This window comes from Spea bombifrons, chromosome 2 (assembly GCF_027358695.1).
Source record: "Spea bombifrons isolate aSpeBom1 chromosome 2, aSpeBom1.2.pri, whole genome shotgun sequence".
Classification (NCBI taxonomy): domain Eukaryota; kingdom Metazoa; phylum Chordata; class Amphibia; order Anura; family Pelobatidae; genus Spea; species Spea bombifrons.
This window is the reverse complement of record NC_071088.1, coordinates 139,863,966-139,890,726: the sequence shown is the minus strand read 5'-3', so window position 1 is coordinate 139,890,726 and position 26,761 is coordinate 139,863,966. Positions and strand designations below refer to the sequence as shown.

The 26,761-nt window shown below is 53.8% G+C and overlaps 33 non-coding genes across 33 annotated transcripts; all 33 read right to left on the bottom strand.

Moving 5' to 3' along the window:
• Nucleotides 1-181: 181 nt before the first annotated feature.
• LOC128481188 (small nucleolar RNA U3) lies at nucleotides 182-397 on the bottom strand. Its single transcript, XR_008350944.1, has one exon. It is a non-coding gene; the product is annotated as a small nucleolar RNA U3 (small nucleolar RNA).
• A 612-nt stretch (nucleotides 398-1,009) lies between these two features.
• Nucleotides 1,010-1,173, bottom strand: LOC128480976 (U1 spliceosomal RNA). The gene has a single exon (XR_008350755.1). It is a non-coding gene; the product is annotated as a U1 spliceosomal RNA (small nuclear RNA).
• A 537-nt stretch (nucleotides 1,174-1,710) lies between these two features.
• On the bottom strand, nucleotides 1,711-1,926 carry LOC128481186 (small nucleolar RNA U3). Its single transcript, XR_008350942.1, has one exon. It is a non-coding gene; the product is annotated as a small nucleolar RNA U3 (small nucleolar RNA).
• Nucleotides 1,927-2,538: 612 nt separating this feature from the next.
• On the bottom strand, nucleotides 2,539-2,702 carry LOC128480789 (U1 spliceosomal RNA). The gene has a single exon (XR_008350575.1). It is a non-coding gene; the product is annotated as a U1 spliceosomal RNA (small nuclear RNA).
• Nucleotides 2,703-3,239: 537 nt separating this feature from the next.
• LOC128481185 (small nucleolar RNA U3) lies at nucleotides 3,240-3,455 on the bottom strand. Its single transcript, XR_008350941.1, has one exon. It is a non-coding gene; the product is annotated as a small nucleolar RNA U3 (small nucleolar RNA).
• Nucleotides 3,456-4,067: 612 nt separating this feature from the next.
• On the bottom strand, nucleotides 4,068-4,231 carry LOC128480788 (U1 spliceosomal RNA). The gene has a single exon (XR_008350574.1). It is a non-coding gene; the product is annotated as a U1 spliceosomal RNA (small nuclear RNA).
• Nucleotides 4,232-4,768: 537 nt separating this feature from the next.
• Nucleotides 4,769-4,984, bottom strand: LOC128481184 (small nucleolar RNA U3). Its single transcript, XR_008350940.1, has one exon. It is a non-coding gene; the product is annotated as a small nucleolar RNA U3 (small nucleolar RNA).
• Nucleotides 4,985-5,596: 612 nt separating this feature from the next.
• On the bottom strand, nucleotides 5,597-5,760 carry LOC128480975 (U1 spliceosomal RNA). Its single transcript, XR_008350754.1, has one exon. It is a non-coding gene; the product is annotated as a U1 spliceosomal RNA (small nuclear RNA).
• A 2,166-nt stretch (nucleotides 5,761-7,926) lies between these two features.
• LOC128481183 (small nucleolar RNA U3) lies at nucleotides 7,927-8,142 on the bottom strand. Its single transcript, XR_008350939.1, has one exon. It is a non-coding gene; the product is annotated as a small nucleolar RNA U3 (small nucleolar RNA).
• Nucleotides 8,143-8,754: 612 nt separating this feature from the next.
• LOC128480787 (U1 spliceosomal RNA) lies at nucleotides 8,755-8,918 on the bottom strand. The gene has a single exon (XR_008350573.1). It is a non-coding gene; the product is annotated as a U1 spliceosomal RNA (small nuclear RNA).
• A 537-nt stretch (nucleotides 8,919-9,455) lies between these two features.
• On the bottom strand, nucleotides 9,456-9,671 carry LOC128475654 (small nucleolar RNA U3). The gene has a single exon (XR_008346705.1). It is a non-coding gene; the product is annotated as a small nucleolar RNA U3 (small nucleolar RNA).
• Nucleotides 9,672-10,283: 612 nt separating this feature from the next.
• Nucleotides 10,284-10,447, bottom strand: LOC128480974 (U1 spliceosomal RNA). The gene has a single exon (XR_008350753.1). It is a non-coding gene; the product is annotated as a U1 spliceosomal RNA (small nuclear RNA).
• Nucleotides 10,448-10,984: 537 nt separating this feature from the next.
• Nucleotides 10,985-11,200, bottom strand: LOC128481182 (small nucleolar RNA U3). The gene has a single exon (XR_008350938.1). It is a non-coding gene; the product is annotated as a small nucleolar RNA U3 (small nucleolar RNA).
• Nucleotides 11,201-11,812: 612 nt separating this feature from the next.
• Nucleotides 11,813-11,976, bottom strand: LOC128480786 (U1 spliceosomal RNA). The gene has a single exon (XR_008350572.1). It is a non-coding gene; the product is annotated as a U1 spliceosomal RNA (small nuclear RNA).
• A 537-nt stretch (nucleotides 11,977-12,513) lies between these two features.
• Nucleotides 12,514-12,729, bottom strand: LOC128481181 (small nucleolar RNA U3). The gene has a single exon (XR_008350937.1). It is a non-coding gene; the product is annotated as a small nucleolar RNA U3 (small nucleolar RNA).
• Nucleotides 12,730-13,341: 612 nt separating this feature from the next.
• LOC128481087 (U1 spliceosomal RNA) lies at nucleotides 13,342-13,505 on the bottom strand. The gene has a single exon (XR_008350860.1). It is a non-coding gene; the product is annotated as a U1 spliceosomal RNA (small nuclear RNA).
• A 537-nt stretch (nucleotides 13,506-14,042) lies between these two features.
• Nucleotides 14,043-14,258, bottom strand: LOC128481179 (small nucleolar RNA U3). Its single transcript, XR_008350936.1, has one exon. It is a non-coding gene; the product is annotated as a small nucleolar RNA U3 (small nucleolar RNA).
• Nucleotides 14,259-14,870: 612 nt separating this feature from the next.
• LOC128480973 (U1 spliceosomal RNA) lies at nucleotides 14,871-15,034 on the bottom strand. Its single transcript, XR_008350752.1, has one exon. It is a non-coding gene; the product is annotated as a U1 spliceosomal RNA (small nuclear RNA).
• Nucleotides 15,035-15,571: 537 nt separating this feature from the next.
• On the bottom strand, nucleotides 15,572-15,787 carry LOC128481178 (small nucleolar RNA U3). Its single transcript, XR_008350935.1, has one exon. It is a non-coding gene; the product is annotated as a small nucleolar RNA U3 (small nucleolar RNA).
• A 612-nt stretch (nucleotides 15,788-16,399) lies between these two features.
• LOC128480785 (U1 spliceosomal RNA) lies at nucleotides 16,400-16,563 on the bottom strand. Its single transcript, XR_008350571.1, has one exon. It is a non-coding gene; the product is annotated as a U1 spliceosomal RNA (small nuclear RNA).
• Nucleotides 16,564-17,100: 537 nt separating this feature from the next.
• On the bottom strand, nucleotides 17,101-17,316 carry LOC128475657 (small nucleolar RNA U3). Its single transcript, XR_008346707.1, has one exon. It is a non-coding gene; the product is annotated as a small nucleolar RNA U3 (small nucleolar RNA).
• Nucleotides 17,317-17,928: 612 nt separating this feature from the next.
• On the bottom strand, nucleotides 17,929-18,092 carry LOC128480784 (U1 spliceosomal RNA). Its single transcript, XR_008350570.1, has one exon. It is a non-coding gene; the product is annotated as a U1 spliceosomal RNA (small nuclear RNA).
• Nucleotides 18,093-18,629: 537 nt separating this feature from the next.
• Nucleotides 18,630-18,845, bottom strand: LOC128481177 (small nucleolar RNA U3). The gene has a single exon (XR_008350934.1). It is a non-coding gene; the product is annotated as a small nucleolar RNA U3 (small nucleolar RNA).
• A 612-nt stretch (nucleotides 18,846-19,457) lies between these two features.
• On the bottom strand, nucleotides 19,458-19,621 carry LOC128480783 (U1 spliceosomal RNA). Its single transcript, XR_008350569.1, has one exon. It is a non-coding gene; the product is annotated as a U1 spliceosomal RNA (small nuclear RNA).
• A 537-nt stretch (nucleotides 19,622-20,158) lies between these two features.
• Nucleotides 20,159-20,374, bottom strand: LOC128481176 (small nucleolar RNA U3). The gene has a single exon (XR_008350933.1). It is a non-coding gene; the product is annotated as a small nucleolar RNA U3 (small nucleolar RNA).
• Nucleotides 20,375-20,986: 612 nt separating this feature from the next.
• On the bottom strand, nucleotides 20,987-21,150 carry LOC128481086 (U1 spliceosomal RNA). Its single transcript, XR_008350859.1, has one exon. It is a non-coding gene; the product is annotated as a U1 spliceosomal RNA (small nuclear RNA).
• A 537-nt stretch (nucleotides 21,151-21,687) lies between these two features.
• On the bottom strand, nucleotides 21,688-21,903 carry LOC128481174 (small nucleolar RNA U3). Its single transcript, XR_008350931.1, has one exon. It is a non-coding gene; the product is annotated as a small nucleolar RNA U3 (small nucleolar RNA).
• A 612-nt stretch (nucleotides 21,904-22,515) lies between these two features.
• Nucleotides 22,516-22,679, bottom strand: LOC128480782 (U1 spliceosomal RNA). Its single transcript, XR_008350568.1, has one exon. It is a non-coding gene; the product is annotated as a U1 spliceosomal RNA (small nuclear RNA).
• Nucleotides 22,680-23,216: 537 nt separating this feature from the next.
• On the bottom strand, nucleotides 23,217-23,432 carry LOC128481173 (small nucleolar RNA U3). Its single transcript, XR_008350930.1, has one exon. It is a non-coding gene; the product is annotated as a small nucleolar RNA U3 (small nucleolar RNA).
• Nucleotides 23,433-24,044: 612 nt separating this feature from the next.
• On the bottom strand, nucleotides 24,045-24,208 carry LOC128480780 (U1 spliceosomal RNA). The gene has a single exon (XR_008350566.1). It is a non-coding gene; the product is annotated as a U1 spliceosomal RNA (small nuclear RNA).
• A 537-nt stretch (nucleotides 24,209-24,745) lies between these two features.
• On the bottom strand, nucleotides 24,746-24,961 carry LOC128481172 (small nucleolar RNA U3). The gene has a single exon (XR_008350929.1). It is a non-coding gene; the product is annotated as a small nucleolar RNA U3 (small nucleolar RNA).
• Nucleotides 24,962-25,573: 612 nt separating this feature from the next.
• On the bottom strand, nucleotides 25,574-25,737 carry LOC128480779 (U1 spliceosomal RNA). Its single transcript, XR_008350565.1, has one exon. It is a non-coding gene; the product is annotated as a U1 spliceosomal RNA (small nuclear RNA).
• A 537-nt stretch (nucleotides 25,738-26,274) lies between these two features.
• LOC128475477 (small nucleolar RNA U3) lies at nucleotides 26,275-26,490 on the bottom strand. Its single transcript, XR_008346536.1, has one exon. It is a non-coding gene; the product is annotated as a small nucleolar RNA U3 (small nucleolar RNA).
• Nucleotides 26,491-26,761: the final 271 nt, after the last annotated feature.

Genomic DNA, 26,761 nt, shown 5'->3' with positions numbered 1-26,761 from the left:
GAAAGGCTCATGAAACATAGGCCACATTAAGCCCCTCGCGAGGCGTCTATCCTGTTAAGAGCAGGCCTGCCTCGAAAGCTAGTACGGTCGGCACAGAAGGAAGGCCCTCGAAAGAGGCCAACAAACACAATTAAGGCCGCATCCGCAGAAAGCACAGCTCGACGCGTCGCTACGAGAAGTAACCGCTCAGCTTGCGCGTTCCCCCTCCTAACCTGCCCTCGGGAAGAAAGGAACAGTCATCAAAAGCAACAGGCAGCCGTTAGCCACGGCGCTTGATACTCGCTTCGCGCTCAGGGGAACGCACGTGAGCTCTTCATCACGGTTACCGAGCCTGACCACTTCCGAGCACGTTTCTCCGGTCGGGCGCTATAGAAACGATCCCTGAAAGTATAGTCTTGACGTCCGCCCTGCGAGGGACACCGTCCCACCAAAAGGCATCGCTATATAGCTTGCAGCGACAAACTAAAGCTAAGACATTCGCACAACACCGAAAGAGAAGAAGACTTTGCAATGCATGAATCTTATGAAAACAGACAAAAAAAAAACCAATTCGTAACGCTTTTTCTTAGAAGTCAATGCGTGAAGTAGGCTAGATTGCGTTTATTCAACCACTGAACATACATTACATCCAAGGCAGGCTGCGAGGCAGCGCAGAACGGCAACATCAGCGGCTTGGCCGAGGACGCTCTGTGATGGCGTTTTTGCATGCTTTGGAAAAGCAAGAAGGAAAAAAAACCAACCAGAGAAGCGTGAGTGATGAGACCACACGTTTAAGATTTAAGACCTCCCAGGGGTGGGGCTTATGCAGATATATCGTCTCTGACGCAGGAGCAACACCTGACGAGGCCGCAAAGAGCCTGGGGCGGCACCCTTTTCCCTAACCATAACGGAGGCGCGCCTTAAGGCGCTAGAGCAGCCCCCTTAGGAGGCAGCGGCAAGGGCCACGCCTGGAGAACCACCAGCTGATACCGGAGACAATCCCCGGGCTCTATCGTTAAACCGGGATGATCAGGGGAAAGCGCGAACGCAGTCCCCCACTACCAGAAATTATGCAGTCGAGTTTCCCGCATTTGGGGAAATCGCAGGGGTCAGCACAGCCGGAGTGCAATGGCTGAGCCTCACCCTGGGAGAACCCCCTTCGTGATCAGGGTATCTCCCCTGCCAAGTAAGTATGAGTTGCCATAGGAGATGGTGGGGGGGCGCCACTTCCACACCCCTCGCTAAAGTCGTGGTGGGGGTTACTGCTCCAACACTCGGCTCTGTGCAGAACAGCTGCGTGGACAAGGTGCCTGCACACAGGAAATTCCTCATCGTTGCCCTTCAGGGAAAAGTCTTCCCGTGTTAAGCTGCGCTCGTAAAATCCAGCATTCCCAGAGCGCTTTGCAGCACAAAAATTTGCACGCGGTAGCACCGCCCATCAGCGGGACCTCGCGCCGGGGAAGGAGCATTTACCCCTTGGCGACCTTAACGCACGAGCCGGGCAACAGGACTTGGCTACCATTTGACGTTGGTACGCAGAACGTTTCCACGAAAGGCTCATGAAACATAGGCCACATTAAGCCCCTCGCGAGGCGTCTATCCTGTTAAGAGCAGGCCTGCCTCGAAAGCTAGTACGGTCGGCACAGAAGGAAGGCCCTCGAAAGAGGCCAACAAACACAATTAAGGCCGCATCCGCAGAAAGCACAGCTCGACGCGTCGCTACGAGAAGTAACCGCTCAGCTTGCGCGTTCCCCCTCCTAACCTGCCCTCGGGAAGAAAGGAACAGTCATCAAAAGCAACAGGCAGCCGTTAGCCACGGCGCTTGATACTCGCTTCGCGCTCAGGGGAACGCACGTGAGCTCTTCATCACGGTTACCGAGCCTGACCACTTCCGAGCACGTTTCTCCGGTCGGGCGCTATAGAAACGATCCCTGAAAGTATAGTCTTGACGTCCGCCCTGCGAGGGACACCGTCCCACCAAAAGGCATCGCTATATAGCTTGCAGCGACAAACTAAAGCTAAGACATTCGCACAACACCGAAAGAGAAGAAGACTTTGCAATGCATGAATCTTATGAAAACAGACAAAAAAAAAACCAATTCGTAACGCTTTTTCTTAGAAGTCAATGCGTGAAGTAGGCTAGATTGCGTTTATTCAACCACTGAACATACATTACATCCAAGGCAGGCTGCGAGGCAGCGCAGAACGGCAACATCAGCGGCTTGGCCGAGGACGCTCTGTGATGGCGTTTTTGCATGCTTTGGAAAAGCAAGAAGGAAAAAAAACCAACCAGAGAAGCGTGAGTGATGAGACCACACGTTCAAGATTTAAGACCTCCCAGGGGTGGGGCTTATGCAGATATATCGTCTCTGACGCAGGAGCAACACCTGACGAGGCCGCAAAGAGCCTGGGGCGGCACCCTTTTCCCTAACCATAACGGAGGCGCGCCTTAAGGCGCTAGAGCAGCCCCCTTAGGAGGCAGCGGCAAGGGCCACGCCTGGAGAACCACCAGCTGATACCGGAGACAATCCCCGGGCTCTATCGTTAAACCGGGATGATCAGGGGAAAGCGCGAACGCAGTCCCCCACTACCAGAAATTATGCAGTCGAGTTTCCCGCATTTGGGGAAATCGCAGGGGTCAGCACAGCCGGAGTGCAATGGCTGAGCCTCACCCTGGGAGAACCCCCTTCGTGATCAGGGTATCTCCCCTGCCAGGTAAGTATGAGTTGCCATAGGAGATGGTGGGGGGGCGCCACTTCCACACCCCTCGCTAAAGTCGTGGTGGGGGTTACTGCTCCAACACTCGGCTCTGTGCAGAACAGCTGCGTGGACAAGGTGCCTGCACACAGGAAATTCCTCATCGTTGCCCTTCAGGGAAAAGTCTTCCCGTGTTAAGCTGCGCTCGTAAAATCCAGCATTCCCAGAGCGCTTTGCAGCACAAAAATTTGCACGCGGTAGCACCGCCCATCAGCGGGACCTCGCGCCGGGGAAGGAGCATTTACCCCTTGGCGACCTTAACGCACGAGCCGGGCAACAGGACTTGGCTACCATTGGACGTTGGTACGCAGAACGTTTCCACGAAAGGCTCATGAAACATAGGCCACATTAAGCCCCTCGCGAGGCGTCTATCCTGTTAAGAGCAGGCCCGCCTCGAAAGCTAGTACGGTCGGCACAGAAGGAAGGCCCTCGAAAGAGGCCAACAAACACAATTAAGGCCGCATCCGCAGAAAGCACAGCTCGACGCGTCGCTACGAGAAGTAACCGCTCAGCTTGCGCGTTCCCCCTCCTAACCTGCCCTCGGGAAGAAAGGAACAGTCATCAAAAGCAACAGGCAGCCGTTAGCCACGGCGCTTGATACTCGCTTCGCGCTCAGGGGAACGCACGTGAGCTCTTCATCACGGTTACCGAGCCTGACCACTTCCGAGCACGTTTCTCCGGTCGGGCGCTATAGAAACGATCCCTGAAAGTATAGTCTTGACGTCCGCCCTGCGAGGGACACCGTCCCACCAAAAGGCATCGCTATATAGCTTGCAGCGACAAACTAAAGCTAAGACATTCGCACAACACCGAAAGAGAAGAAGACTTTGCAATGCATGAATCTTATGAAAACAGACAAAAAAAAAACCAATTCGTAACGCTTTTTCTTAGAAGTCAATGCGTGAAGTAGGCTAGATTGCGTTTATTCAACCACTGAACATACATTACATCCAAGGCAGGCTGCGAGGCAGCGCAGAACGGCAACATCAGCGGCTTGGCCGAGGACGCTCTGTGATGGCGTTTTTGCATGCTTTGGAAAAGCAAGAAGGAAAAAAAACCAACCAGAGAAGCGTGAGTGATGAGACCACACGTTCAAGATTTAAGACCTCCCAGGGGTGGGGCTTATGCAGATATATCGTCTCTGACGCAGGAGCAACACCTGACGAGGCCGCAAAGAGCCTGGGGCGGCACCCTTTTCCCTAACCATAACGGAGGCGCGCCTTAAGGCGCTAGAGCAGCCCCCTTAGGAGGCAGCGGCAAGGGCCACGCCTGGAGAACCACCAGCTGATACCGGAGACAATCCCCGGGCTCTATCGTTAAACCGGGATGATCAGGGGAAAGCGCGAACGCAGTCCCCCACTACCAGAAATTATGCAGTCGAGTTTCCCGCATTTGGGGAAATCGCAGGGGTCAGCACAGCCGGAGTGCAATGGCTGAGCCTCACCCTGGGAGAACCCCCTTCGTGATCAGGGTATCTCCCCTGCCAGGTAAGTATGAGTTGCCATTGGAGATGGTGGGGGGGCGCCACTTCCACACCCCTCGCTAAAGTCGTGGTGGGGGTTACTGCTCCAACACTCGGCTCTGTGCAGAACAGCTGCGTGGACAAGGTGCCTGCACACAGGAAATTCCTCATCGTTGCCCTTCAGGGAAAAGTCTTCCCGTGTTAAGCTGCGCTCGTAAAATCCAGCATTCCCAGAGCGCTTTGCAGCACAAAAATTTGCACGCGGTAGCACCGCCCATCAGCGGGACCTCGCGCCGGGGAAGGAGCATTTACCCCTTGGCGACCTTAACGCACGAGCCGGGCAACAGGACTTGGCTACCATTTGACGTTGGTACGCAGAACGTTTCCACGAAAGGCTCATGAAACATAGGCCACATTAAGCCCCTCGCGAGGCGTCTATCCTGTTAAGAGCAGGCCTGCCTCGAAAGCTAGTACGGTCGGCACAGAAGGAAGGCCCTCGAAAGAGGCCAACAAACACAATTAAGGCCGCATCCGCAGAAAGCACAGCTCGACGCGTCGCTACGAGAAGTAACCGCTCAGCTTGCGCGTTCCCCCTCCTAACCTGCCCTCGGGAAGAAAGGAACAGTCATCAAAAGCAACAGGCAGCCGTTAGCCACGGCGCTTGATACTCGCTTCGCGCTCAGGGGAACGCACGTGAGCTCTTCATCACGGTTACCGAGCCTGACCACTTCCGAGCACGTTTCTCCGGTCGGGCGCTATAGAAACGATCCCTGAAAGTATAGTCTTGACGTCCGCCCTGCGAGGGACACCGTCCCACCAAAAGGCATCGCTATATAGCTTGCAGCGACAAACTAAAGCTAAGACATTCGCACAACACCGAAAGAGAAGAAGACTTTGCAATGCATGAATCTTATGAAAACAGACAAAAAAAAAACCAATTCGTAACGCTTTTTCTTAGAAGTCAATGCGTGAAGTAGGCTAGATTGCGTTTATTCAACCACTGAACATACATTACATCCAAGGCAGGCTGCGAGGCAGCGCAGAACGGCAACATCAGCGGCTTGGCCGAGGACGCTCTGTGATGGCGTTTTTGCATGCTTTGGAAAAGCAAGAAGGAAAAAAAACCAACCAGAGAAGCGTGAGTGATGAGACCACACGTTTAAGATTTAAGACCTCCCAGGGGTGGGGCTTATGCAGATATATCGTCTCTGACGCAGGAGCAACACCTGACGAGGCCGCAAAGAGCCTGGGGCGGCACCCTTTTCCCTAACCATAACGGAGGCGCGCCTTAAGGCGCTAGAGCAGCCCCCTTAGGAGGCAGCGGCAAGGGCCACGCCTGGAGAACCACCAGCTGATACCGGAGACAATCCCCGGGCTCTATCGTTAAACCGGGATGATCAGGGGAAAGCGCGAACGCAGTCCCCCACTACCAGAAATTATGCAGTCGAGTTTCCCGCATTTGGGGAAATCGCAGGGGTCAGCACAGCCGGAGTGCAATGGCTGAGCCTCACCCTGGGAGAACCCCCTTCGTGATCAGGGTATCTCCCCTGCCAAGTAAGTATGAGTTGCCATAGGAGATGGTGGGGGGGCGCCACTTCCACACCCCTCGCTAAAGTCGTGGTGGGGGTTACTGCTCCAACACTCGGCTCTGTGCAGAATAGTGATGGGAAGTTCGGATCATTAAAGTGAATCGGATCATTTCGATTCGTTCACTGAAATGATCCGATTCATGATCCGGATCTTCGGATCACTCAGTGTGTCTGCACGGAGTTACTGTTTTCCAGTAACTCCGTGCAGGCACACTAACGATTGGCCCCGCCCCTTTTATTATGAATCCTCCCCCCTGCCTCCAGTGATGTCAATGAAGGCAGAGAGTCGTTCAAAGATTCGGATCTTACAGGGATCCGAATCTTACAGTGATCCGGATCACTGTAAGATCCGGATCATTGTAAGATCCGGATCATTGTAAGATCCGGATCATTGTAAGATCCGGATCTTTGAACGACTCTCTGCCTTCATTGGCATTCTAATCATTAAGAGAATGTCACCATACTGTTATAAATAAATACATTAATAATCACTGCCCCCAGGATTTACATTCCCCTTTACCTGCAACTGCACCTTAAGCTAACTTTATTAAATTAATTAAATTAACCCTCACCATTAAATTAACCCTAAACACCCCATCAACCATGACTGCCCTAAAATTAACCCTTAACACACCATCAACCATGACTGCCCCTAAAATTAACCCTTAACACCCCATTAAGCATAACTGCCCCAAATTAACCCTAAACACCCCATTAAGCATAACTGCCCCTAAATTAACCCTAAACACCCCATTAAGCATAACTGCCCCCAAATTAACCCTAAACACCCCATTAAGCATAACTGCCCCCAAATTAACACTAAAGACCCCATTAAGCATAACTGCCCCTAAATTATCCTTAAACACCCCATTAAGCATAACTGCCCCCAAATTAACACTAAAGACCCCATCAACCATACCAATTTATTAGGTAATTTATCTGGAGTACATGCAATTAATTTAGGGGTAGTTATGGTTAATGGAGTATTTAGGGTTAATTTCAGGGGCCGTTATGGTTAATGGGGTCTTTAGGGTTAATTTCAGGGGCCGTTATGGTTAATGGGATCTTTACGGTTAATTTCAGGGGCAGTTATGGTTGATGGGGTATAAGGGTTAATTTTATGCTGATGACTGAGGGTTAATTTAATTAATTTAATAAAGTTAACTGTAGGTGCAGTTATAGGTAAAGGGGGGCAAACTCAGGGGAATCTAAATCCTGGGGGCAGTGTGAACATTATTAATGTATTTATTTATAAAAGTATGGTATCAGTAATATTCTCTGAATGATTCGAATCTCTGTAAGATTCGGATCCTTGTAAGATCCGGATCCCTGTAAGATTCGAATCATTCGACTCTTCGGTTCATTCGACTCTTCGGTTCATTCGACTCTTCGGTTCATTCGACTCTTCGGTTCATTCGACTCTTCGGATCATTCGACTCTTCGGATCATTCGACTCTTTGAACGACTCTCTGACTCTATGAGTCATCGTTCCTATGAGAATTAATGAGCTGTAACCTGACCCAGAGTGCTCTGCAGATGACTCACAGCTCTAGGATCAGGTTACAGCTGCATGATGATTCACAGACTGAACCGCTACAAACGAATCGTTCAGTCTAGTGAACCGACTCATCCGGATCACTAAAAAGAACCGGATCAAATGAACGATTCGTTCATGATCCGGACATCACTAGTGCAGAACAGCTGCGTGGACAAGGTGCCTGCACACAGGAAATTCCTCATCGTTGCCCTTCAGGGAAAAGTCTTCCCGTGTTAAGCTGCGCTCGTAAAATCCAGCATTCCCAGAGCGCTTTGCAGCACAAAAATTTGCACGCGGTAGCACCGCCCATCAGCGGGACCTCGCGCCGGGGAAGGAGCATTTACCCCTTGGCGACCTTAACGCACGAGCCGGGCAACAGGACTTGGCTACCATTTGACGTTGGTACGCAGAACGTTTCCACGAAAGGCTCATGAAACATAGGCCACATTAAGCCCCTCGCGAGGCGTCTATCCTGTTAAGAGCAGGCCTGCCTCGAAAGCTAGTACGGTCGGCACAGAAGGAAGGCCCTCGAAAGAGGCCAACAAACACAATTAAGGCCGCATCCGCAGAAAGCACAGCTCGACGCGTCGCTACGAGAAGTAACCGCTCAGCTTGCGCGTTCCCCCTCCTAACCTGCCCTCGGGAAGAAAGGAACAGTCATCAAAAGCAACAGGCAGCCGTTAGCCACGGCGCTTGATACTCGCTTCGCGCTCAGGGGAACGCACGTGAGCTCTTCATCACGGTTACCGAGCCTGACCACTTCCGAGCACGTTTCTCCGGTCGGGCGCTATAGAAACGATCCCTGAAAGTATAGTCTTGACATCCGCCCTGCGAGGGACACCGTCCCACCAAAAGGCATCGCTATATAGCTTGCAGCGACAAACTAAAGCTAAGACATTCGCACAACACCGAAAGAGAAGAAGACTTTGCAATGCATGAATCTTATGAAAACAGACAAAAAAAAAACCAATTCGTAACGCTTTTTCTTAGAAGTCAATGCGTGAAGTAGGCTAGATTGCGTTTATTCAACCACTGAACATACATTACATCCAAGGCAGGCTGCGAGGCAGCGCAGAACGGCAACATCAGCGGCTTGGCCGAGGACGCTCTGTGATGGCGTTTTTGCATGCTTTGGAAAAGCAAGAAGGAAAAAAAACCAACCAGAGAAGCGTGAGTGATGAGACCACACGTTCAAGATTTAAGACCTCCCAGGGGTGGGGCTTATGCAGATATATCGTCTCTGACGCAGGAGCAACACCTGACGAGGCCGCAAAGAGCCTGGGGCGGCACCCTTTTCCCTAACCATAACGGAGGCGCGCCTTAAGGCGCTAGAGCAGCCCCCTTAGGAGGCAGCGGCAAGGGCCACGCCTGGAGAACCACCAGCTGATACCGGAGACAATCCCCGGGCTCTATCGTTAAACCAGGATGATCAGGGGAAAGCGCGAACGCAGTCCCCCACTACCAGAAATTATGCAGTCGAGTTTCCCGCATTTGGGGAAATCGCAGGGGTCAGCACAGCCGGAGTGCAATGGCTGAGCCTCACCCTGGGAGAACCCCCTTCGTGATCAGGGTATCTCCCCTGCCAGGTAAGTATGAGTTGCCATAGGAGATGGTGGGGGGGCGCCACTTCCACACCCCTCGCTAAAGTCGTGGTGGGGGTTACTGCTCCAACACTCGGCTCTGTGCAGAACAGCTGCGTGGACAAGGTGCCTGCACACAGGAAATTCCTCATCGTTGCCCTTCAGGGAAAAGTCTTCCCGTGTTAAGCTGCGCTCGTAAAATCCAGCATTCCCAGAGCGCTTTGCAGCACAAAAATTTGCACGCGGTAGCACCGCCCATCAGCGGGACCTCGCGCCGGGGAAGGAGCATTTACCCCTTGGCGACCTTAACGCACGAGCCGGGCAACAGGACTTGGCTACCATTGGACGTTGGTACGCAGAACGTTTCCACGAAAGGCTCATGAAACATAGGCCACATTAAGCCCCTCGCGAGGCGTCTATCCTGTTAAGAGCAGGCCTGCCTCGAAAGCTAGTACGGTCGGCACAGAAGGAAGGCCCTCGAAAGAGGCCAACAAACACAATTAAGGCCGCATCCGCAGAAAGCACAGCTCGACGCGTCGCTACGAGAAGTAACCGCTCAGCTTGCGCGTTCCCCCTCCTAACCTGCCCTCGGGAAGAAAGGAACAGTCATCAAAAGCAACAGGCAGCCGTTAGCCACGGCGCTTGATACTCGCTTCGCGCTCAGGGGAACGCACGTGAGCTCTTCATCACGGTTACCGAGCCTGACCACTTCCGAGCACGTTTCTCCGGTCGGGCGCCATAGAAACGATCCCTGAAAGTATAGTCTTGACGTCCGCCCTGCGAGGGACACCGTCCCACCAAAAGGCATCGCTATATAGCTTGCAGCGACAAACTAAAGCTAAGACATTCGCACAACACCGAAAGAGAAGAAGACTTTGCAATGCATGAATCTTATGAAAACAGACAAAAAAAAAACCAATTCGTAACGCTTTTTCTTAGAAGTCAATGCGTGAAGTAGGCTAGATTGCGTTTATTCAACCACTGAACATACATTACATCCAAGGCAGGCTGCGAGGCAGCGCAGAACGGCAACATCAGCGGCTTGGCCGAGGACGCTCTGTGATGGCGTTTTTGCATGCTTTGGAAAAGCAAGAAGGAAAAAAAACCAACCAGAGAAGCGTGAGTGATGAGACCACACGTTTAAGATTTAAGACCTCCCAGGGGTGGGGCTTATGCAGATATATCGTCTCTGACGCAGGAGCAACACCTGACGAGGCCGCAAAGAGCCTGGGGCGGCACCCTTTTCCCTAACCATAACGGAGGCGCGCCTTAAGGCGCTAGAGCAGCCCCCTTAGGAGGCAGCGGCAAGGGCCACGCCTGGAGAACCACCAGCTGATACCGGAGACAATCCCCGGGCTCTATCGTTAAACCGGGATGATCAGGGGAAAGCGCGAACGCAGTCCCCCACTACCAGAAATTATGCAGTCGAGTTTCCCGCATTTGGGGAAATCGCAGGGGTCAGCACAGCCGGAGTGCAATGGCTGAGCCTCACCCTGGGAGAACCCCCTTCGTGATCAGGGTATCTCCCCTGCCAAGTAAGTATGAGTTGCCATAGGAGATGGTGGGGGGGCGCCACTTCCACACCCCTCGCTAAAGTCGTGGTGGGGGTTACTGCTCCAACACTCGGCTCTGTGCAGAACAGCTGCGTGGACAAGGTGCCTGCACACAGGAAATTCCTCATCGTTGCCCTTCAGGGAAAAGTCTTCCCGTGTTAAGCTGCGCTCGTAAAATCCAGCATTCCCAGAGCGCTTTGCAGCACAAAAATTTGCACGCGGTAGCACCGCCCATCAGCGGGACCTCGCGCCGGGGAAGGAGCATTTACCCCTTGGCGACCTTAACGCACGAGCCGGGCAACAGGACTTGGCTACCATTGGACGTTGGTACGCAGAACGTTTCCACGAAAGGCTCATGAAACATAGGCCACATTAAGCCCCTCGCGAGGCGTCTATCCTGTTAAGAGTAGGCCTGCCTCGAAAGCTAGTACGGTCGGCACAGAAGGAAGGCCCTCGAAAGAGGCCAACAAACACAATTAAGGCCGCATCCGCAGAAAGCACAGCTCGACGCGTCGCTACGAGAAGTAACCGCTCAGCTTGCGCGTTCCCCCTCCTAACCTGCCCTCGGGAAGAAAGGAACAGTCATCAAAAGCAACAGGCAGCCGTTAGCCACGGCGCTTGATACTCGCTTCGCGCTCAGGGGAACGCACGTGAGCTCTTCATCACGGTTACCGAGCCTGACCACTTCCGAGCACGTTTCTCCGGTCGGGCGCTATAGAAACGATCCCTGAAAGTATAGTCTTGACGTCCGCCCTGCGAGGGACACCGTCCCACCAAAAGGCATCGCTATATAGCTTGCAGCGACAAACTAAAGCTAAGACATTCGCACAACACCGAAAGAGAAGAAGACTTTGCAATGCATGAATCTTATGAAAACAGACAAAAAAAAAACCAATTCGTAACGCTTTTTCTTAGAAGTCAATGCGTGAAGTAGGCTAGATTGCGTTTATTCAACCACTGAACATACATTACATCCAAGGCAGGCTGCGAGGCAGCGCAGAACGGCAACATCAGCGGCTTGGCCGAGGACGCTCTGTGATGGCGTTTTTGCATGCTTTGGAAAAGCAAGAAGGAAAAAAAACCAACCAGAGAAGCGTGAGTGATGAGACCACACGTTTAAGATTTAAGACCTCCCAGGGGTGGGGCTTATGCAGATATATCGTCTCTGACGCAGGAGCAACACCTGACGAGGCCGCAAAGAGCCTGGGGCGGCACCCTTTTCCCTAACCATAACGGAGGCGCGCCTTAAGGCGCTAGAGCAGCCCCCTTAGGAGGCAGCGGCAAGGGCCACGCCTGGAGAACCACCAGCTGATACCGGAGACAATCCCCGGGCTCTATCGTTAAACCGGGATGATCAGGGGAAAGCGCGAACGCAGTCCCCCACTACCAGAAATTATGCAGTCGAGTTTCCCGCATTTGGGGAAATCGCAGGGGTCAGCACAGCCGGAGTGCAATGGCTGAGCCTCACCCTGGGAGAACCCCCTTCGTGATCAGGGTATCTCCCCTGCCAGGTAAGTATGAGTTGCCATAGGAGATGGTGGGGGGGCGCCACTTCCACACCCCTCGCTAAAGTCGTGGTGGGGGTTACTGCTCCAACACTCGGCTCTGTGCAGAACAGCTGCGTGGACAAGGTGCCTGCACACAGGAAATTCCTCATCGTTGCCCTTCAGGGAAAAGTCTTCCCGTGTTAAGCTGCGCTCGTAAAATCCAGCATTCCCAGAGCGCTTTGCAGCACAAAAATTTGCACGCGGTAGCACCGCCCATCAGCGGGACCTCGCGCCGGGGAAGGAGCATTTACCCCTTGGCGACCTTAACGCACGAGCCGGGCAACAGGACTTGGCTACCATTTGACGTTGGTACGCAGAACGTTTCCACGAAAGGCTCATGAAACATAGGCCACATTAAGCCCCTCGCGAGGCGTCTATCCTGTTAAGAGTAGGCCTGCCTCGAAAGCTAGTACGGTCGGCACAGAAGGAAGGCCCTCGAAAGAGGCCAACAAACACAATTAAGGCCGCATCCGCAGAAAGCACAGCTCGACGCGTCGCTACGAGAAGTAACCGCTCAGCTTGCGCGTTCCCCCTCCTAACCTGCCCTCGGGAAGAAAGGAACAGTCATCAAAAGCAACAGGCAGCCGTTAGCCACGGCGCTTGATACTCGCTTCGCGCTCAGGGGAACGCACGTGAGCTCTTCATCACGGTTACCGAGCCTGACCACTTCCGAGCACGTTTCTCCGGTCGGGCGCTATAGAAACGATCCCTGAAAGTATAGTCTTGACGTCCGCCCTGCGAGGGACACCGTCCCACCAAAAGGCATCGCTATATAGCTTGCAGCGACAAACTAAAGCTAAGACATTCGCACAACACCGAAAGAGAAGAAGACTTTGCAATGCATGAATCTTATGAAAACAGACAAAAAAAAAACCAATTCGTAACGCTTTTTCTTAGAAGTCAATGCGTGAAGTAGGCTAGATTGCGTTTATTCAACCACTGAACATACATTACATCCAAGGCAGGCTGCGAGGCAGCGCAGAACGGCAACATCAGCGGCTTGGCCGAGGACGCTCTGTGATGGCGTTTTTGCATGCTTTGGAAAAGCAAGAAGGAAAAAAAACCAACCAGAGAAGCGTGAGTGATGAGACCACACGTTTAAGATTTAAGACCTCCCAGGGGTGGGGCTTATGCAGATATATCGTCTCTGACGCAGGAGCAACACCTGACGAGGCCGCAAAGAGCCTGGGGCGGCACCCTTTTCCCTAACCATAACGGAGGCGCGCCTTAAGGCGCTAGAGCAGCCCCCTTAGGAGGCAGCGGCAAGGGCCACGCCTGGAGAACCACCAGCTGATACCGGAGACAATCCCCGGGCTCTATCGTTAAACCGGGATGATCAGGGGAAAGCGCGAACGCAGCCCCCCACTACCAGAAATTATGCAGTCGAGTTTCCCGCATTTGGGGAAATCGCAGGGGTCAGCACAGCCGGAGTGCTATGGCTGAGCCTCACCCTGGGAGAACCCCCTTCGTGATCAGGGTATCTCCCCTGCCAGGTAAGTATGAGTTGCCATAGGAGATGGTGGGGGGGCGCCACTTCCACACCCCTCGCTAAAGTCGTGGTGGGGGTTACTGCTCCAACACTCGGCTCTGTGCAGAACAGCTGCGTGGACAAGGTGCCTGCACACAGGAAATTCCTCATCGTTGCCCTTCAGGGAAAAGTCTTCCCGTGTTAAGCTGCGCTCGTAAAATCCAGCATTCCCAGAGCGCTTTGCAGCACAAAAATTTGCACGCGGTAGCACCGCCCATCAGCGGGACCTCGCGCCGGGGAAGGAGCATTTACCCCTTGGCGACCTTAACGCACGAGCCGGGCAACAGGACTTGGCTACCATTTGACGTTGGTACGCAGAACGTTTCCACGAAAGGCTCATGAAACATAGGCCACATTAAGCCCCTCGCGAGGCGTCTATCCTGTTAAGAGCAGGCCTGCCTCGAAAGCTAGTACGGTCGGCACAGAAGGAAGGCCCTCGAAAGAGGCCAACAAACACAATTAAGGCCGCATCCGCAGAAAGCACAGCTCGACGCGTCGCTACGAGAAGTAACCGCTCAGCTTGCGCGTTCCCCCTCCTAACCTGCCCTCGGGAAGAAAGGAACAGTCATCAAAAGCAACAGGCAGCCGTTAGCCACGGCGCTTGATACTCGCTTCGCGCTCAGGGGAACGCACGTGAGCTCTTCATCACGGTTACCGAGCCTGACCACTTCCGAGCACGTTTCTCCGGTCGGGCGCTATAGAAACGATCCCTGAAAGTATAGTCTTGACGTCCGCCCTGCGAGGGACACCGTCCCACCAAAAGGCATCGCTATATAGCTTGCAGCGACAAACTAAAGCTAAGACATTCGCACAACACCGAAAGAGAAGAAGACTTTGCAATGCATGAATCTTATGAAAACAGACAAAAAAAAAACCAATTCGTAACGCTTTTTCTTAGAAGTCAATGCGTGAAGTAGGCTAGATTGCGTTTATTCAACCACTGAACATACATTACATCCAAGGCAGGCTGCGAGGCAGCGCAGAACGGCAACATCAGCGGCTTGGCCGAGGACGCTCTGTGATGGCGTTTTTGCATGCTTTGGAAAAGCAAGAAGGAAAAAAAACCAACCAGAGAAGCGTGAGTGATGAGACCACACGTTTAAGATTTAAGACCTCCCAGGGGTGGGGCTTATGCAGATATATCGTCTCTGACGCAGGAGCAACACCTGACGAGGCCGCAAAGAGCCTGGGGCGGCACCCTTTTCCCTAACCATAACGGAGGCGCGCCTTAAGGCGCTAGAGCAGCCCCCTTAGGAGGCAGCGGCAAGGGCCACGCCTGGAGAACCACCAGCTGATACCGGAGACAATCCCCGGGCTCTATCGTTAAACCGGGATGATCAGGGGAAAGCGCGAACGCAGTCCCCCACTACCAGAAATTACGCAGTCGAGTTTCCCGCATTTGGGGAAATCGCAGGGGTCAGCACAGCCGGAGTGCAATGGCTGAGCCTCACCCTGGGAGAACCCCCTTCGTGATCAGGGTATCTCCCCTGCCAGGTAAGTATGAGTTGCCATAGGAGATGGTGGGGGGGCGCCACTTCCACACCCCTCGCTAAAGTCGTGGTGGGGGTTACTGCTCCAACACTCGGCTCTGTGCAGAACAGCTGCGTGGACAAGGTGCCTGCACACAGGAAATTCCTCATCGTTGCCCTTCAGGGAAAAGTCTTCCCGTGTTAAGCTGCGCTCGTAAAATCCAGCATTCCCAGAGCGCTTTGCAGCACAAAAATTTGCACGCGGTAGCACCGCCCATCAGCGGGACCTCGCGCCGGGGAAGGAGCATTTACCCCTTGGCGACCTTAACGCACGAGCCGGGCAACAGGACTTGGCTACCATTTGACGTTGGTACGCAGAACGTTTCCACGAAAGGCTCATGAAACATAGGCCACATTAAGCCCCTCGCGAGGCGTCTATCCTGTTAAGAGCAGGCCTGCCTCGAAAGCTAGTACGGTCGGCACAGAAGGAAGGCCCTCGAAAGAGGCCAACAAACACAATTAAGGCCGCATCCGCAGAAAGCACAGCTCGACGCGTCGCTACGAGAAGTAACCGCTCAGCTTGCGCGTTCCCCCTCCTAACCTGCCCTCGGGAAGAAAGGAACAGTCATCAAAAGCAACAGGCAGCCGTTAGCCACGGCGCTTGATACTCGCTTCGCGCTCAGGGGAACGCACGTGAGCTCTTCATCACGGTTACCGAGCCTGACCACTTCCGAGCACGTTTCTCCGGTCGGGCGCTATAGAAACGATCCCTGAAAGTATAGTCTTGACGTCCGCCCTGCGAGGGACACCGTCCCACCAAAAGGCATCGCTATATAGCTTGCAGCGACAAACTAAAGCTAAGACATTCGCACAACACCGAAAGAGAAGAAGACTTTGCAATGCATGAATCTTATGAAAACAGACAAAAAAAAAACCAATTCGTAACGCTTTTTCTTAGAAGTCAATGCGTGAAGTAGGCTAGATTGCGTTTATTCAACCACTGAACATACATTACATCCAAGGCAGGCTGCGAGGCAGCGCAGAACGGCAACATCAGCGGCTTGGCCGAGGACGCTCTGTGATGGCGTTTTTGCATGCTTTGGAAAAGCAAGAAGGAAAAAAAACCAACCAGAGAAGCGTGAGTGATGAGACCACACGTTTAAGATTTAAGACCTCCCAGGGGTGGGGCTTATGCAGATATATCGTCTCTGACGCAGGAGCAACACCTGACGAGGCCGCAAAGAGCCTGGGGCGGCACCCTTTTCCCTAACCATAACGGAGGCGCGCCTTAAGGCGCTAGAGCAGCCCCCTTAGGAGGCAGCGGCAAGGGCCACGCCTGGAGAACCACCAGCTGATACCGGAGACAATCCCCGGGCTCTATCGTTAAACCGGGATGATCAGGGGAAAGCGCGAACGCAGTCCCCCACTACCAGAAATTATGCAGTCGAGTTTCCCGCATTTGGGGAAATCGCAGGGGTCAGCACAGCCGGAGTGCAATGGCTGAGCCTCACCCTGGGAGAACCCCCTTCGTGATCAGGGTATCTCCCCTGCCAGGTAAGTATGAGTTGCCATAGGAGATGGTGGGGGGGCGCCACTTCCACACCCCTCGCTAAAGTCGTGGTGGGGGTTACTGCTCCAACACTCGGCTCTGTGCAGAACAGCTGCGTGGACAAGGTGCCTGCACACAGGAAATTCCTCATCGTTGCCCTTCAGGGAAAAGTCTTCCCGTGTTAAGCTGCGCTCGTAAAATCCAGCATTCCCAGAGCGCTTTGCAGCACAAAAATTTGCACGCGGTAGCACCGCCCATCAGCGGGACCTCGCGCCGGGGAAGGAGCATTTACCCCTTGGCGACCTTAACGCACGAGCCGGGCAACAGGACTTGGCTACCATTTGACGTTGGTACGCAGAACGTTTCCACGAAAGGCTCATGAAACATAGGCCACATTAAGCCCCTCGCGAGGCGTCTATCCTGTTAAGAGCAGGCCTGCCTCGAAAGCTAGTACGGTCGGCACAGAAGGAAGGCCCTCGAAAGAGGCCAACAAACACAATTAAGGCCGCATCCGCAGAAAGCACAGCTCGACGCGTCGCTACGAGAAGTAACCGCTCAGCTTGCGCGTTCCCCCTCCTAACCTGCCCTCGGGAAGAAAGGAACAGTCATCAAAAGCAACAGGCAGCCGTTAGCCACGGCGCTTGATACTCGCTTCGCGCTCAGGGGAACGCACGTGAGCTCTTCATCACGGTTACCGAGCCTGACCACTTCCGAGCACGTTTCTCCGGTCGGGCGCTATAGAAACGATCCCTGAAAGTATAGTTTTGACGTCCGCCCTGCGAGGGACACCGTCCCACCAAAAGGCATCGCTATATAGCTTGCAGCGACAAACTAAAGCTAAGACATTCGCACAACACCGAAAGAGAAGAAGACTTTGCAATGCATGAATCTTATGAAAACAGACAAAAAAAAAACCAATTCGTAACGCTTTTTCTTAGAAGTCAATGCGTGAAGTAGGCTAGATTGCGTTTATTCAACCACTGAACATACATTACATCCAAGGCAGGCTGCGAGGCAGCGCAGAACGGCAACATCAGCGGCTTGGCCGAGGACGCTCTGTGATGGCGTTTTTGCATGCTTTGGAAAAGCAAGAAGGAAAAAAAACCAACCAGAGAAGCGTGAGTGATGAGACCACACGTTTAAGATTTAAGACCTCCCAGGGGTGGGGCTTATGCAGATATATCGTCTCTGACGCAGGAGCAACACCTGACGAGGCCGCAAAGAGCCTGGGGCGGCACCCTTTTCCCTAACCATAACGGAGGCGCGCCTTAAGGCGCTAGAGCAGCCCCCTTAGGAGGCAGCGGCAAGGGCCACGCCTGGAGAACCACCAGCTGATACCGGAGACAATCCCCGGGCTCTATCGTTAAACCGGGATGATCAGGGGAAAGCGCGAACGCAGTCCCCCACTACCAGAAATTATGCAGTCGAGTTTCCCGCATTTGGGGAAATCGCAGGGGTCAGCACAGCCGGAGTGCAATGGCTGAGCCTCACCCTGGGAGAACCCCCTTCGTGATCAGGGTATCTCCCCTGCCAGGTAAGTATGAGTTGCCATAGGAGATGGTGGGGGGGCGCCACTTCCACACCCCTCGCTAAAGTCGTGGTGGGGGTTACTGCTCCAACACTCGGCTCTGTGCAGAACAGCTGCGTGGACAAGGTGCCTGCACACAGGAAATTCCTCATCGTTGCCCTTCAGGGAAAAGTCTTCCCGTGTTAAGCTGCGCTCGTAAAATCCAGCATTCCCAGAGCGCTTTGCAGCACAAAAATTTGCACGCGGTAGCACCGCCCATCAGCGGGACCTCGCGCCGGGGAAGGAGCATTTACCCCTTGGCGACCTTAACGCACGAGCCGGGCAACAGGACTTGGCTACCATTTGACGTTGGTACGCAGAACGTTTCCACGAAAGGCTCATGAAACATAGGCCACATTAAGCCCCTCGCGAGGCGTCTATCCTGTTAAGAGCAGGCCTGCCTCGAAAGCTAGTACGGTCGGCACAGAAGGAAGGCCCTCGAAAGAGGCCAACAAACACAATTAAGGCCGCATCCGCAGAAAGCACAGCTCGACGCGTCGCTACGAGAAGTAACCGCTCAGCTTGCGCGTTCCCCCTCCTAACCTGCCCTCGGGAAGAAAGGAACAGTCATCAAAAGCAACAGGCAGCCGTTAGCCACGGCGCTTGATACTCGCTTCGCGCTCAGGGGAACGCACGTGAGCTCTTCATCACGGTTACCGAGCCTGACCACTTCCGAGCACGTTTCTCCGGTCGGGCGCTATAGAAACGATCCCTGAAAGTATAGTCTTGACGTCCGCCCTGCGAGGGACACCGTCCCACCAAAAGGCATCGCTATATAGCTTGCAGCGACAAACTAAAGCTAAGACATTCGCACAACACCGAAAGAGAAGAAGACTTTGCAATGCATGAATCTTATGAAAACAGACAAAAAAAAAACCAATTCGTAACGCTTTTTCTTAGAAGTCAATGCGTGAAGTAGGCTAGATTGCGTTTATTCAACCACTGAACATACATTACATCCAAGGCAGGCTGCGAGGCAGCGCAGAACGGCAACATCAGCGGCTTGGCCGAGGACGCTCTGTGATGGCGTTTTTGCATGCTTTGGAAAAGCAAGAAGGAAAAAAAACCAACCAGAGAAGCGTGAGTGATGAGACCACACGTTTAAGATTTAAGACCTCCCAGGGGTGGGGCTTATGCAGATATATCGTCTCTGACGCAGGAGCAACACCTGACGAGGCCGCAAAGAGCCTGGGGCGGCACCCTTTTCCCTAACCATAACGGAGGCGCGCCTTAAGGCGCTAGAGCAGCCCCCTTAGGAGGCAGCGGCAAGGGCCACGCCTGGAGAACCACCAGCTGATACCGGAGACAATCCCCGGGCTCTATCGTTAAACCGGGATGATCAGGGGAAAGCGCGAACGCAGTCCCCCACTACCAGAAATTATGCAGTCGAGTTTCCCGCATTTGGGGAAATCGCAGGGGTCAGCACAGCCGGAGTGCAATGGCTGAGCCTCACCCTGGGAGAACCCCCTTCGTGATCAGGGTATCTCCCCTGCCAGGTAAGTATGAGTTGCCATAGGAGATGGTGGGGGGGCGCCACTTCCACACCCCTCGCTAAAGTCGTGGTGGGGGTTACTGCTCCAACACTCGGCTCTGTGCAGAACAGCTGCGTGGACAAGGTGCCTGCACACAGGAAATTCCTCATCGTTGCCCTTCAGGGAAAAGTCTTCCCGTGTTAAGCTGCGCTCGTAAAATCCAGCATTCCCAGAGCGCTTTGCAGCACAAAAATTTGCACGCGGTAGCACCGCCCATCAGCGGGACCTCGCGCCGGGGAAGGAGCATTTACCCCTTGGCGACCTTAACGCACGAGCCGGGCAACAGGACTTGGCTACCATTTGACGTTGGTACGCAGAACGTTTCCACGAAAGGCTCATGAAACATAGGCCACATTAAGCCCCTCGCGAGGCGTCTATCCTGTTAAGAGTAGGCCTGCCTCGAAAGCTAGTACGGTCGGCACAGAAGGAAGGCCCTCGAAAGAGGCCAACAAACACAATTAAGGCCGCATCCGCAGAAAGCACAGCTCGACGCGTCGCTACGAGAAGTAACCGCTCAGCTTGCGCGTTCCCCCTCCTAACCTGCCCTCGGGAAGAAAGGAACAGTCATCAAAAGCAACAGGCAGCCGTTAGCCACGGCGCTTGATACTCGCTTCGCGCTCAGGGGAACGCACGTGAGCTCTTCATCACGGTTACCGAGCCTGACCACTTCCGAGCACGTTTCTCCGGTCGGGCGCTATAGAAACGATCCCTGAAAGTATAGTCTTGACGTCCGCCCTGCGAGGGACACCGTCCCACCAAAAGGCATCGCTATATAGCTTGCAGCGACAAACTAAAGCTAAGACATTCGCACAACACCGAAAGAGAAGAAGACTTTGCAATGCATGAATCTTATGAAAACAGACAAAAAAAAAACCAATTCGTAACGCTTTTTCTTAGAAGTCAATGCGTGAAGTAGGCTAGATTGCGTTTATTCAACCACTGAACATACATTACATCCAAGGCAGGCTGCGAGGCAGCGCAGAACGGCAACATCAGCGGCTTGGCCGAGGACGCTCTGTGATGGCGTTTTTGCATGCTTTGGAAAAGCAAGAAGGAAAAAAAACCAACCAGAGAAGCGTGAGTGATGAGACCACACGTTTAAGATTTAAGACCTCCCAGGGGTGGGGCTTATGCAGATATATCGTCTCTGACGCAGGAGCAACACCTGACGAGGCCGCAAAGAGCCTGGGGCGGCACCCTTTTCCCTAACCATAACGGAGGCGCGCCTTAAGGCGCTAGAGCAGCCCCCTTAGGAGGCAGCGGCAAGGGCCACGCCTGGAGAACCACCAGCTGATACCGGAGACAATCCCCGGGCTCTATCGTTAAACCGGGATGATCAGGGGAAAGCGCGAACGCAGCCCCCCACTACCAGAAATTATGCAGTCGAGTTTCCCGCATTTGGGGAAATCGCAGGGGTCAGCACAGCCGGAGTGCTATGGCTGAGCCTCACCCTGGGAGAACCCCCTTCGTGATCAGGGTATCTCCCCTGCCAGGTAAGTATGAGTTGCCATAGGAGATGGTGGGGGGGCGCCACTTCCACACCCCTCGCTAAAGTCGTGGTGGGGGTTACTGCTCCAACACTCGGCTCTGTGCAGAACAGCTGCGTGGACAAGGTGCCTGCACACAGGAAATTCCTCATCGTTGCCCTTCAGGGAAAAGTCTTCCCCTGTTAAGCTGCGCTCGTAAAATCCAGCATTCCCAGAGCGCTTTGCAGCACAAAAATTTGCACGCGGTAGCACCGCCCATCAGCGGGACCTCGCGCCGGGGAAGGAGCATTTACCCCTTGGCGACCTTAACGCACGAGCCGGGCAACAGGACTTGGCTACCATTTGACGTTGGTACGCAGAACGTTTCCACGAAAGGCTCATGAAACATAGGCCACATTAAGCCCCTCGCGAGGCGTCTATCCTGTTAAGAGCAGGCCTGCCTCGAAAGCTAGTACGGTCGGCACAGAAGGAAGGCCCTCGAAAGAGGCCAACAAACACAATTAAGGCCGCATCCGCAGAAAGCACAGCTCGACGCGTCGCTACGAGAAGTAACCGCTCAGCTTGCGCGTTCCCCCTCCTAACCTGCCCTCGGGAAGAAAGGAACAGTCATCAAAAGCAACAGGCAGCCGTTAGCCACGGCGCTTGATACTCGCTTCGCGCTCAGGGGAACGCACGTGAGCTCTTCATCACGGTTACCGAGCCTGACCACTTCCGAGCACGTTTCTCCGGTCGGGCGCTATAGAAACGATCCCTGAAAGTATAGTCTTGACGTCCGCCCTGCGAGGGACACCGTCCCACCAAAAGGCATCGCTATATAGCTTGCAGCGACAAACTAAAGCTAAGACATTCGCACAACACCGAAAGAGAAGAAGACTTTGCAATGCATGAATCTTATGAAAACAGACAAAAAAAAAACCAATTCGTAACGCTTTTTCTTAGAAGTCAATGCGTGAAGTAGGCTAGATTGCGTTTATTCAACCACTGAACATACATTACATCCAAGGCAGGCTGCGAGGCAGCGCAGAACGGCAACATCAGCGGCTTGGCCGAGGACGCTCTGTGATGGCGTTTTTGCATGCTTTGGAAAAGCAAGAAGGAAAAAAAACCAACCAGAGAAGCGTGAGTGATGAGACCACACGTTTAAGATTTAAGACCTCCCAGGGGTGGGGCTTATGCAGATATATCGTCTCTGACGCAGGAGCAACACCTGACGAGGCCGCAAAGAGCCTGGGGCGGCACCCTTTTCCCTAACCATAACGGAGGCGCGCCTTAAGGCGCTAGAGCAGCCCCCTTAGGAGGCAGCGGCAAGGGCCACGCCTGGAGAACCACCAGCTGATACCGGAGACAATCCCCGGGCTCTATCGTTAAACCGGGATGATCAGGGGAAAGCGCGAACGCAGTCCCCCACTACCAGAAATTATGCAGTCGAGTTTCCCGCATTTGGGGAAATCGCAGGGGTCAGCACAGCCGGAGTGCAATGGCTGAGCCTCACCCTGGGAGAACCCCCTTCGTGATCAGGGTATCTCCCCTGCCAGGTAAGTATGAGTTGCCATAGGAGATGGTGGGGGGGCGCCACTTCCACACCCCTCGCTAAAGTCGTGGTGGGGGTTACTGCTCCAACACTCGGCTCTGTGCAGAACAGCTGCGTGGACAAGGTGCCTGCACACAGGAAATTCCTCATCGTTGCCCTTCAGGGAAAAGTCTTCCCGTGTTAAGCTGCGCTCGTAAAATCCAGCATTCCCAGAGCGCTTTGCAGCACAAAAATTTGCACGCGGTAGCACCGCCCATCAGCGGGACCTCGCGCCGGGGAAGGAGCATTTACCCCTTGGCGACCTTAACGCACGAGCCGGGCAACAGGACTTGGCTACCATTTGACGTTGGTACGCAGAACGTTTCCACGAAAGGCTCATGAAACATAGGCCACATTAAGCCCCTCGCGAGGCGTCTATCCTGTTAAGAGCAGGCCTGCCTCGAAAGCTAGTACGGTCGGCACAGAAGGAAGGCCCTCGAAAGAGGCCAACAAACACAATTAAGGCCGCATCCGCAGAAAGCACAGCTCGACGCGTCGCTACGAGAAGTAACCGCTCAGCTTGCGCGTTCCCCCTCCTAACCTGCCCTCGGGAAGAAAGGAACAGTCATCAAAAGCAACAGGCAGCCGTTAGCCACGGCGCTTGATACTCGCTTCGCGCTCAGGGGAACGCACGTGAGCTCTTCATCACGGTTACCGAGCCTGACCACTTCCGAGCACGTTTCTCCGGTCGGGCGCTATAGAAACGATCCCTGAAAGTATAGTCTTGACGTCCGCCCTGCGAGGGACACCGTCCCACCAAAAGGCATCGCTATATAGCTTGCAGCGACAAACTAAAGCTAAGACATTCGCACAACACCGAAAGAGAAGAAGACTTTGCAATGCATGAATCTTATGAAAACAGACAAAAAAAAAACCAATTCGTAACGCTTTTTCTTAGAAGTCAATGCGTGAAGTAGGCTAGATTGCGTTTATTCAACCACTGAACATACATTACATCCAAGGCAGGCTGCGAGGCAGCGCAGAACGGCAACATCAGCGGCTTGGCCGAGGACGCTCTGTGATGGCGTTTTTGCATGCTTTGGAAAAGCAAGAAGGAAAAAAAACCAACCAGAGAAGCGTGAGTGATGAGACCACACGTTTAAGATTTAAGACCTCCCAGGGGTGGGGCTTATGCAGATATATCGTCTCTGACGCAGGAGCAACACCTGACGAGGCCGCAAAGAGCCTGGGGCGGCACCCTTTTCCCTAACCATAACGGAGGCGCGCCTTAAGGCGCTAGAGCAGCCCCCTTAGGAGGCAGCGGCAAGGGCCACGCCTGGAGAACCACCAGCTGATACCGGAGACAATCCCCGGGCTCTATCGTTAAACCGGGATGATCAGGGGAAAGCGCGAACGCAGTCCCCCACTACCAGAAATTATGCAGTCGAGTTTCCCGCATTTGGGGAAATCGCAGGGGTCAGCACAGCCGGAGTGCAATGGCTGAGCCTCACCCTGGGAGAACCCCCTTCGTGATCAGGGTATCTCCCCTGCCAGGTAAGTATGAGTTGCCATAGGAGATGGTGGGGGGGCGCCACTTCCACACCCCTCGCTAAAGTCGTGGTGGGGGTTACTGCTCCAACACTCGGCTCTGTGCAGAACAGCTGCGTGGACAAGGTGCCTGCACACAGGAAATTCCTCATCGTTGCCCTTCAGGGAAAAGTCTTCCCGTGTTAAGCTGCGCTCGTAAAATCCAGCATTCCCAGAGCGCTTTGCAGCACAAAAATTTGCACGCGGTAGCACCGCCCATCAGCGGGACCTCGCGCCGGGGAAGGAGCATTTACCCCTTGGCGACCTTAACGCACGAGCCGGGCAACAGGACTTGGCTACCATTTGACGTTGGTACGCAGAACGTTTCCACGAAAGGCTCATGAAACATAGGCCACATTAAGCCCCTCGCGAGGCGTCTATCCTGTTAAGAGCAGGCCTGCCTCGAAAGCTAGTACGGTCGGCACAGAAGGAAGGCCCTCGAAAGAGGCCAACAAACACAATTAAGGCCGCATCCGCAGAAAGCACAGCTCGACGCGTCGCTACGAGAAGTAACCGCTCAGCTTGCGCGTTCCCCCTCCTAACCTGCCCTCGGGAAGAAAGGAACAGTCATCAAAAGCAACAGGCAGCCGTTAGCCACGGCGCTTGATACTCGCTTCGCGCTCAGGGGAACGCACGTGAGCTCTTCATCACGGTTACCGAGCCTGACCACTTCCGAGCACGTTTCTCCGGTCGGGCGCTATAGAAACGATCCCTGAAAGTATAGTCTTGACGTCCGCCCTGCGAGGGACACCGTCCCACCAAAAGGCATCGCTATATAGCTTGCAGCGACAAACTAAAGCTAAGACATTCGCACAACACCGAAAGAGAAGAAGACTTTGCAATGCATGAATCTTATGAAAACAGACAAAAAAAAAACCAATTCGTAACGCTTTTTCTTAGAAGTCAATGCGTGAAGTAGGCTAGATTGCGTTTATTCAACCACTGAACATACATTACATCCAAGGCAGGCTGCGAGGCAGCGCAGAACGGCAACATCAGCGGCTTGGCCGAGGACGCTCTGTGATGGCGTTTTTGCATGCTTTGGAAAAGCAAGAAGGAAAAAAAACCAACCAGAGAAGCGTGAGTGATGAGACCACACGTTTAAGATTTAAGACCTCCCAGGGGTGGGGCTTATGCAGATATATCGTCTCTGACGCAGGAGCAACACCTGACGAGGCCGCAAAGAGCCTGGGGCGGCACCCTTTTCCCTAACCATAACGGAGGCGCGCCTTAAGGCGCTAGAGCAGCCCCCTTAGGAGGCAGCGGCAAGGGCCACGCCTGGAGAACCACCAGCTGATACCGGAGACAATCCCCGGGCTCTATCGTTAAACCGGGATGATCAGGGGAAAGCGCGAACGCAGTCCCCCACTACCAGAAATTATGCAGTCGAGTTTCCCGCATTTGGGGAAATCGCAGGGGTCAGCACAGCCGGAGTGCAATGGCTGAGCCTCACCCTGGGAGAACCCCCTTCGTGATCAGGGTATCTCCCCTGCCAGGTAAGTATGAGTTGCCATAGGAGATGGTGGGGGGGCGCCACTTCCACACCCCTCGCTAAAGTCGTGGTGGGGGTTACTGCTCCAACACTCGGCTCTGTGCAGAACAGCTGCGTGGACAAGGTGCCTGCACACAGGAAATTCCTCATCGTTGCCCTTCAGGGAAAAGTCTTCCCGTGTTAAGCTGCGCTCGTAAAATCCAGCATTCCCAGAGCGCTTTGCAGCACAAAAATTTGCACGCGGTAGCACCGCCCATCAGCGGGACCTCGCGCCGGGGAAGGAGCATTTACCCCTTGGCGACCTTAACGCACGAGCCGGGCAACAGGACTTGGCTACCATTTGACGTTGGTACGCAGAACGTTTCCACGAAAGGCTCATGAAACATAGGCCACATTAAGCCCCTCGCGAGGCGTCTATCCTGTTAAGAGTAGGCCTGCCTCGAAAGCTAGTACGGTCGGCACAGAAGGAAGGCCCTCGAAAGAGGCCAACAAACACAACTAAGGCCGCATCCGCAGAAAGCACAGCTCGACGCGTCGCTACGAGAAGTAACCGCTCAGCTTGCGCGTTCCCCCTCCTAACCTGCCCGCGGGAAGAAAGGAACAGTCATCAAAAGCAACAGGCAGCCGTTAGCCACGGCGCTTGATACTCGCTTCGCGCTCAGGGGAACGCACGTGAGCTCTTCATCACGGTTACCGAGCCTGACCACTTCCGAGCACGTTTCTCCGGTCGGGCGCTATAGAAACGATCCCTGAAAGTATAGTCTTGACGTCCGCCCTGCGAGGGACACCGTCCCACCAAAAGGCATCGCTATATAGCTTGCAGCGACAAACTAAAGCTAAGACATTCGCACAACACCGAAAGAGAAGAAGACTTTGCAATGCATGAATCTTATGAAAACAGACAAAAAAAAAACCAATTCGTAACGCTTTTTCTTAGAAGTCAATGCGTGAAGTAGGCTAGATTGCGTTTATTCAACCACTGAACATACATTACATCCAAGGCAGGCTGCGAGGCAGCGCAGAACGGCAACATCAG